The following is a 9976-nucleotide window of genomic DNA, read 5'->3' as shown; positions in this document are numbered from 1 at the left end:
ACTGTAGGTGTTACGACTGCAGCACTTTGTGTGTGTGTGTGTGTGTGTGTGTGTGTGTGTGTGTGTGTGTGTGTGTGTGTGTGGGCTTGAAGGATGAAGAGGAAGTTTGGGAGTAGCAGGGAGGCGTGAAGCGTTTGTACTGCAGTGTGCAGCTTCTCCCTTCTCCTCACCTGTCCTAGCTCAGCCCAGGTGTGCTGCATCTGATTGCTGAATGAGCTGCACCTGACCTGGGACTGAAGCACTTAAAAGATCCAGAAGAGAGGCTTCTGGCGCGGGGACTGCCGATCTGGCTGCCTCTCAGCCTGAGAGCTTGTGTTGTGTTTTGTCTTGATTTTTATGTCTTGGTTGTCTTGACGTTAGCTCTCAGTTTCACACAGGACACAAACAGTGAGTGACAGCTCTATCCATCCATCCAACACCTTCCTCAATACATGGACTTTCTTGCTCTTTACACAACCTCACCCAACTCCCTCCTTTGCTTTATTATTTGTGAACTCACATTGGTCTAAGATCAAATCTGACAGAAGTTTAACAAGAACCATCTCCAGACAAATCTGACATCTGTGAAACTGGCAGCACATCATATGAAAATCCACTTTCCTTCTGACACATGAACTCATGCTCGTTCATCCCCCTGGGAACGTAGAAAAGCATGTGTGAAATTCAAAAGATCTGAAACTGCACTTAGACAAACAAGTGAGGTCATTTTCTGCTTCGGGTTCTGACCGAGCAGGTGAGGAAGACCACACATCATCACAGCTGAGGAGGGCCAGAAGTGCGGTCAGTGGGCCTTTGGCTTCCCCTCGCTTCTGCGGACAGAAGTTTGCCTCCGTATCCAAAGTAAACGGTCTCTCTGGAAATTTCACTGCTGTTGAGATGCCCTGAACTCTCTTTTTGAGGACTTCCTTTTCAGTGCCTCACATATAAAAACATGGACTAGATTGGAGCTTAGACAAAGAAGCAGACAATGAGTAAATAAGTGAGATAAAGAGATGATGAGCGACTCAAACTGCAAATAAAACACACAACCCGTGCGTGTGTGCAAAGCGCATTCTGATCCACGGTTTGCAAAAAGACGGCCAGGTAGAGAAATGACATCACTGTTTATCTTTACAGTGTTGGCAAAAAGATATGTAATTATTCAGGCACACACACACAGTCTGTCCTCATGGTCTGCGGCAATTTGGCAAACATGTTTCTGTTCAAACACACAATTATCTTTAAAAAATACGAGATAGAAAAGACTGTAACAGCTGTGTGAGACAGTCAGTCCTCTGAAACTGACCTTTCACTGAATCTATTTGTTTTCATCTGCAACAAAGGACGCTGTGTTTCCTTCACTGACAAGCTCGGCTGAAGGAAGGTGAAGGTTACCGTGAGAGATTCAGAAACACAGAAACAAAAATGTTCAAACTTCACGAGGAAAAATGTTCCTGAGATGTTTCAAATAATTACTGAGGAACATGAACTGAATAGCAGCCAACTTTTTCTTTCAATCCAGGAGATTTTGTTTATTTCTGCTCAGGTACCCACATCACTGCTGTCTGCCTGCCATGTTTGTCCTGGATCTTGATGATACGGGCCAGGATTTGGAACTGGACTACTGCAGGTTTGTGGTGCGAGTTGGAATCTCTGGCCTCAACCATGGCGCTGAAATATTATATATATATATACCATTTTGATATAATCAGCATTGTCTGTTTTCATGAGGCTGATAAATTGTCTGCAGACACATGAGAGACAAAGAGATGCTGCCGGGTGCTACTGTCTGCACTAATATTGACTTATTTTTAATTAATTTATGGAAGATTTCAAACCTACAAAACAAGAAGAAACTGCTGATAAATGCTGTTGGTAAGTGCACTCATTTTTTTAAAAGTTCAGCTCCTTGACATTTTTTCTTTAAAGTAAGCGCACTGCAGAAAGACGTGTGATGTAGTGATGTATGAAAATCTCATATCTACGCCGTTTTGCTTCTGCCAAACGACAACTTGTAATTGTAAAGTCTGAAGATCTATTCAAGCAAACAGAAACACCGCAGACAATAACATTAGTGTTACATAACAGCAATCCTGTCTCCTTTGTTAATATTATTATTAAATTATTGTGTTTTATCCCACAAAAACAACATCAGCCTTACATATCAGCCATCAGCTGCCCTCTAAATGCTAGCATAGGCTACCGACAAACATCGGCCGATCATTATGATAAATCCGTGGCGCTGTCCGTGGTGCTGAAGCAGCAGACGGATTTGTAATTGTGCCTTTTACTTTCAGTCCCGCCTTTCTGTCGTTCTCTATTATATTCTCCAAATTACGTACTATAAATACTCAATTCTATACTCTGCTGTAGCCTGTATACTTTATAGAGTCACCTGCATGATGATGAAGAGCGGCTGGATCATGGAGACACACTGCTGCCTGGAGTCTTCCTGTCATATTTTCATGTGACCTGTGGTAGAGCAGATCATGTGACCTGCACTGGTCACACCCTGCTCAGCTGCTAACTACATAATTCAAGGTTTAGTCTCAACCACCATCGTCCTCTTTGTTAACGTTTCACAAATCAACCACTGTGAGTGCGTACGTACAGGAAGTGGATTTTTGCGTCTGTCTGGTTTCTTCAGACCCCTTCATGTGATCACAAACCTTCGTGCTGTCTGTCTCCAGTCCTGCTCAGTGACTTTTCATCACGTCTGGGAATTTATCATCAAAAGCATTCAGGGGTAATTTGCAGCAATTATTTATCAACACACCCACACTGTTTTCAATGAAATCCTATTTTCAGCACACCTGTGCACCTGGTGTGAGAGAAACTGTAACTGTAATGTGAATGTGATGATTTATGTTTTAAAAACGTAATTTTGGTTTTGAGATGAATCCCCACTGAAGAATTAAATGTTCGTACTATTTCAAATCTGAATATACGTTCAGACACCAAAACTCTAAATATCCAGTACCGCAAAAATCACTGCACAGTTTGAATATGTGGCTTCTCACTTAAAATAGCTCCAGAAACTAAAGCATAAACAGGATTAGTGATACTGGGGGATTTGTTCTGTGATCTGGAATAATACTTGTGCTGTATAGCGTTTATGTATCTCAACACTGGGAGCAAATACATGATTTTGGTGCCTTGTGCTTGCAACCGAATGTTAATCAACAAGCTAACCTTCCAAAATGCACCCTGAATTATGACATTGAAATGGTAATGGAGGTTGGTATGAGTCATTAAATCTCCGTTCTATATTTTGGAACTAAGTCCATGCTGCAGTGTGCAGCTTTCACCCTGACAGCAGCACTTTGGCTCAGTTTGCGTTGGAAGGTAGCGAGATGCCAGGGCTAGCGAGTCATATTTTTGGCAGGAGGACAGCAGCAGGCAGCTGGCTGACAGTGGCACTTTGAGATGTTAACCTGCCCAGACACCTCCCTTCACCTCAGGCTTATAACACAGCCAGTGAGCCCCGCCGCAGGGGGACGCATACATCCGTGAACGAACACCTGAACGCTGAAAACAAAGTAAAAAGAAAATGAGATGTGCTGTATTTCACACATACAGTGCATCTTTGGCATTTCTTCTTTGCCTTCATGCACAGTGGCCTGAATGTTAGTTTATCTCTTATATTAAGTCTTATTTCTTCCAGTATTTTGCTGCGAAATGATCTCTCTCTGGTCACACGGGACCTGATCTCCATACCTGGCTCTGACCTGTTTATTTATTTCTTTTTGTTCATCTACAGACTGAAGCTGATTTTACTCATCACTCACTGAACGTCACTCAGGATAAGTGTCAGCTAACTGCCTCAAATGTAATGTAAAACATTTCCACCACTGACAGGCTTTTATTGAGGGATTGTAAGGCGTCAGCTGCAGACTTTCAAACATTTATTTATCCAGCAAATTAATGGCAACCTGTGACAGACAGGCAGACAGATACAGTCAGGCAGGCAGCCAGACAGACATGCAGGAACACAGACTGGCGGACGGACAGACAGACAGGCCGGCAGACAGACACGTTCCGTTGGCTACATAACATAGCCTGGAGCAGGGCTTTGGGTGTGTGTGTGTGTGTGTGTGTGTGTGTGTGTGTGTGTGTGTGTGTGTGTGCGTGTGTGTGTGTGCGTGTGTGTGTGTGTGTGTGTGTGTGTGTGTGTGTGTGTGTGTGTGTGTGTGTGTTTCCTCGTGGTCTTTTTTTATTAATTACATTTACGCTGAACACAAAAAGCTCATGCGCTGGTGGATGTGAGACTGTGATGAGAATAAACGCTTAACATCTTCAAGCATTTGAACCTCCTCCTGTTGTCTCAACCCTGCTGATCACATCTATGACCACCATCTATTCCTAACCTTAACCACGTGGATATCACTGGAACCATGATGGCAAAGCTCCCCAAACCTTAACAAAGTAGTCATTTTGAACCAAACCACGCTCTTTCTTTAAACCTAACCTAGTTTTTTTGTGTAAACCTAACCAAATCTCAACCATAGTCCTGTCAGATCGTAAAAGAGATTTATTTTGCCTTTTGGACGACACAGACAAACAGTGTTGTCCTACCAGTAAGGGCGTCAGATCACACAACGCTTCTGTGAGCGCAACAAACTATTTTAACTATTTTGTCATTTAATTCAGAGGATTAGCGTGTAGCATCACACATTAGAAAATAAGAATAAAGCTGTATTAACTGTGCAGCACCTGTCGATCTGCGGCCAAACGTGGACCATGCCGATCCGTGGGATGATAAGCGGCCTGACGGCTGTGGGAGAGTTTGCTGCTGGGCAGCAGCTGGACGGACGCTGATCACACAAACACACAGCACAGAGTCCAGTCTGAGGCCACAGCGTTCACAAACAAATCACATTCGTTTCAAGAACCGAGGCGCCATGATTTTCACACAGCAAAAGACTGAAGTCTGAAGTGAGGAGGACTCAGGAAAGCGTTAAGAGCATCAGCAAATAGATTTCAGATACAGAAACAATATGGACATGTAGAGTTTCCAAACCTCTATACTAATATTAATGAGATGAGCCACTAGTCATTGCAACAATCACATTTCATTTCTGTTTCAAACGCTTCAACATGCTAATAGCTAATATTTTACAATTGAACTATGTTGACTTAAGTACCAGTGAGTAGGGATGAAATGGTCACCGGTTGATATTATTTCAAGTTTTAATTATCATTAAAATCATGATTGCATGTTAAAAACTCAAATTAATATCTGTCCAGCATCAGCCAAAGTTTGCTCTGCACCAGTGAAAACACGGTGGAAGGCAGCACTCTGGAGATTTTTCAGCCTGAAGTCTGAAGTGAGGTCGTATTTTGGTTTTCATAAGAGCAAAATATGCAGAAAGAAAATCCCTTTGAATTTCATGAGTCATGTTCTTGACCACCACCCACTACTTTTGCAGCAAATGCAAAGAAACTCAGTTGAAGCTCAATGCATGACGTGGGGGCTTCAGAACGGGCCAAATGTCACGGTCTGCCTGTCTGTCTCGCTAATAGCTCATGAATAATGTAAACTGAGGCTAAACACTGCAGACTGCTCTGCTGCTGCATTGATTATGTGTCTGCAGACTCTATTTGCACATTGTTGCGTAGTTTAGTCACCCAAACAACATATTTTGTTCTTTTAAAATATGGACGTCGTCCAATTGGTCATAAAAGTGCTCCAACAGGAGAAACGCTGCAGACTTCTAAACACATTTCATCTCTACTCGTAAAACATTGATCCAGAAAGGCCTATTTTGAAGGATTATCAGGTGCCAAAACACTGCACAATGTTTTATTATAAGACAGGCTTTTACAACTCCAGACAATGGCAACAGTGACTTTAAATTTTGTGCAATGATTGTCAGCTAAACAGTGCAAGTGCATAGTTTATGTTACAGCTAAGTAATCCTTCAGGAATATGCGCTTGCATGAATTTGGTTGGCCAATGCAGTGCAGCAATGTCACAATGCTTCGTGGGTTTTTGCCAAAGAATATCATAGCACCCGCTAGGTTGCAGTCGTGTTTTTGGTACAACAACCTCCTTTAAGCTTTGACTGCTTTGAGGAAAACTCTTCAGATAATTCAGTCAACTCTTGGCCTTCGTCCATCGCTGCGTCTTCTTGTCCTGCATGCCACAGTTGGCTCAGCCCAGGCCGTCATTTCAGGTGTAGAAACTCTACCTGTCAAGGCAAGACAGACATTCTCATTAGATGATTAGATTATATAAACTCAATGTAAAAATGCAGATAGACTGGAAAAAAGAAAGGCAGCTGCATTGTAGTTATTGCAGTTCAACCTTAGAATTTGTGTCAAATCAAGGGAAAAACTCTGAGTTTGGGTATTTTTCCATAAAAGTAAACAGCTCATTTTCTCTTATACAGGCACCCTGATGTTCTCATTCAAGGCTACTTCTGATAACAGCGTTAGCAAAGTGTCTACAATGTAAATTTGAAGTCAGTCTGAGATTACTAATGTGTTACACTTACCAGAAGTACAAGGAATGCTTTTGTGTGTAACATTGGTGGGTAAACAAAAGGTGCAATTTCGCTCTTTCTAGTTTATGACCCTGTGGTTCAGCTTCATCTTAGGCCTGCTGGGTAACGCTAGTTGGCTGATACAGGTTATCTTGGCTAGACTGAGCCCAGGATCCTTTGGCTGTTGTCACTGTGATAGAAGAAAGCAAAGAAAGTGCTGTTTGAAAAGGTCAAAGGACCAACACACATGCCATCAGAGAGTTATTGGAAAGAAGTTGCATTTATACAAAATATGCAAAGTAAAGCACATGAAAAGTCATTATTGAGAAAGCTGTTAGGTTGTTTTTAGGTCGTCTATGGGGTTATTGTTATAATTAGGCTCAAGTGAAGACAAACTCCAGTATTTTGTGAGTTTGGGGTTGTAAAGAAAACAGACTGAGAGGCTACCGCCATGCTGGCAGCTCTGTGGGCTGTACGTAAGCACAAAGGGGCTTTGAGCTAAATGCTTATGTGAGCATGTTCACGGTGACAATGCTAACATGCTTCGACCTAATGATGGCTCTGGATGGAAGGTCAAAAGTGCCAAAACATACTACACGATAATCCAAGGAAAAAGACAGCACACAGCACAGCACTCCAGTTTAATTATTCCGTTTTTTAGCATTTCCTTTCAGGCAGACAAGAATATTAAGTGTGAATGCTTTAATTAGCGTACCCAGAAAGTGGCGCTTCCTGTTGGCTGCACAAGTTTCGATATCTCATATTAGCAGTAAAACGTCTATTCACGGGGTATTATCACTTCTGCGATTCCTCGAGCAGAGACAGACATCATGCTCTGACAGAACTTATGTGTTTGGTGATGTTTGCACAGCCTCATTAATGCAGTGGTGTTACTGTGCTGAGCTACAGCTGCAAACTTTCTCATGTCAAAAAGCCTCTGTAACAGCCACAAAAGATGCCTCCTTCGAGCCGGAATTGAACCAGCGACCTAAGGATTCCAGCTTTTTGTCCTACAGTCCTCCGCTCTACCAACTGAGCTATCGAAGGGGTCTGCGCAGTGTGTGTGGAGCATCAGACTGACTCTTGATAGAGCAACAGTCAAACAGCTGAAAATATTAAACTCTGCCGAACAGTTAACCGAAATTTAGCTGGATCCCAGCCCAACAACAGGATGTCAACAAAGTATTAAAAGTGTTTGATTATAAAGTCTGACTGTCAATATTTTATTCGTTTCTTTATTTTTCCAGCATTTTGTCAGATCAAAACACGGGAATGTGTTTTCAAGTCTCAAGTCAAATCTTTAGGGAGTGAAGTAAGTCAGGTCTCCCAGCAGTTTTTATTTTTACATCTTCTCTCTGACTTATCCAAGGTTCAGGTCTACGGCTCTGGAGCAAACCAGAACACATGCACATCCACATCCACAGTAAATATGTCATCCAGTCTGCACATGCACCCGCAGCGTGCAGGCGGAGCAGAAAAGACACATGTGGAGACTCCAGATCAAATGTCTCCTTCTTCCTTCCTCCTCCAGTCTCAGCGTGAGGAGGCTCCGTTTGGCTTCCCCTGACAGGTCAGTCCAGAACCAGAAATAATACACTTCCACTGAGTCTTTACTTTACAGTGTGCAGCGACTTCGCTGGTTATTAAGTGTCCGTTAGTCCAGCTCTGTCAGACACTGTGGTGTCCTCTCACACTGAAGGTAACAGCAGTGTCTTTCTCTGTTGGTTGAAGGTGGTGGAGATGGTGAGAGCACTGACCATCGCTGCTGTTTAGTTTCCTGATTGTTTCTCGGAATGGGAATTTTCCAATTATGGGGGAACAACTGTTAAGGATTAGCGGCCTGTCATATACATATGTGGCAAAGCAGCCCTGTCTTGATCACAGTCTTGATGCAAACCCTGGATCATAGAGCCTTAGTCCTGCGCTTCCATCCACCCTGACCACCTCCATGCATCTCCAGCAGTACATAAACGCGGCGTTGCATCCACTCAGAGACATGTTGACTCTGAATATAATCAAGGCAGCGATTACATTCATCACCACAATGGAGTCATGAGCAAATTAGCTGCATGTAAATGTAATTTCTAGGAGACAAGGTCAGATAAAGATCCTCACCATGAGCAGCATTTGAGCCTACACAGGAACTCCCCATTGGCTCTTAAGTCAAACACCTGAACCACTCAGCCGTCACAGCTGCACGGCGAGCAGCTTTCCTCAATAGAGTAAACATTTGAAGCAGCGGAAAAGCAACCTAACAGTTAATGGCAATGCTTTTATCTGGTGGTCTCATCCAGAACCACTGCTGAGCAGGGAGGAGGATTTGTGTGTGTGTGTGTGTGTGTGTGTGTGTGTGTGTGTGTGTGTGTGTGTGTGTGTGTGTGTGTGTGTGTGTGTGTGTGTGTGTGTGTGTTGTGAAGGACACTTTGTCAAGACAGATGGCTGATAAAAATGACTCTCAGAGCTTCCAGTTCCAGGACAGCCTCTAATGTCGCCTTTTGTAAAATACCAAGAGTGTAACACATTTCTTTTCTTTGTGCTGGAGGTGTAACATTTGCTAAGAAAATATAAAACAAAATATCATTATGCAGCACAAGGATTTAATTCAGAGCTCAGGATTTATGAATGTGAGCAATACAGAGAAATGTTTCGAAAAGGAAACTTAAATGTGCTGGTGCTTCTGACAGAGGCTAGCAGTTACCCTCTGCTTTCAGTGTTTGTGCTAAGCTAGGCTAAACATGTCCCAGAGTGACGGGTTACAGGTGGTAAATTAAAGGAAAAACCCGAATAAATGAAAGCAGGACATCACAAATGCAGATCTTTGCTGACTTTGGTACCTCAGTGCTGATGAACTCTGGCAGTGGTTCATGTTGTCGTTTATCATCTAACTTCAGGATCATTTTACAGAACTCGAGTTAAGGCTTAAATCAACCTGCTCTCATTCAAAGGTCGTAGAATACCAGCATTTTGTCATGAGTCTGTGTCCCATACAGACTCACAGGCTACCCCTTACATCATGTATAGTAAGTCAGCGTTGACTTTTGGCTTCCAAAGACCCCAGTGTCCCGAGTAAAAGTCCATTTTCTTACCTATCCGTCCACCCCAACCTTCTCCTTACATGGGCTTTCTCTTACTTCAGATTACATCACCTTGCTCCATGTGTCTAATATTACTGTTGATGGATTTACATTGGAGATCGTTTAAAGCCCAAGGGGCATGACAAAACATCATTATTTAATGACCTGCGAATGATAAAGATCTGGTTAAATATAATTCTGACATGATGCTATAATGTCCATGTGGTCCACACCAATGAACTCTTTGCAGAGGTTGGAGATGCATGCTTATATTCTGCAGTAGTCTGTCACACTGACTGCAGTAAAGTCAATAAATCCGTCACATTCATGTTCTAATTCCCACACTTGCATTCCAAAATGTAGTTTTCACTGATCCATATCACGTATCTTTGAACTCCCGCTGAACTCCCCCAGAAGCCGCTCGCCGTTTGGAAACTC

The 9976-nt window shown here is 42.8% G+C and overlaps 1 non-coding gene across 1 annotated transcript; it reads right to left on the bottom strand.

Moving 5' to 3' along the window:
* Positions 1-7424: 7424 nt before the first annotated feature.
* Positions 7425-7511, bottom strand: trnay-gua (transfer RNA tyrosine (anticodon GUA)). Its single transcript is given in 2 exon segments — positions 7425-7460; positions 7475-7511. It is a non-coding gene; the product is annotated as a tRNA-Tyr (tRNA).
* Between the last annotated feature and the right edge of the window lie 2465 nt (positions 7512-9976).

The sequence above is a fragment of the Chaetodon trifascialis genome, chromosome 11, assembly GCF_039877785.1.
Source record: "Chaetodon trifascialis isolate fChaTrf1 chromosome 11, fChaTrf1.hap1, whole genome shotgun sequence".
In the NCBI taxonomy this organism is placed as follows: domain Eukaryota; kingdom Metazoa; phylum Chordata; class Actinopteri; order Chaetodontiformes; family Chaetodontidae; genus Chaetodon; species Chaetodon trifascialis.
The sequence above is the reverse complement of the archived record's forward strand: the minus strand, read 5'-3'. Positions and strand labels throughout refer to the sequence as shown.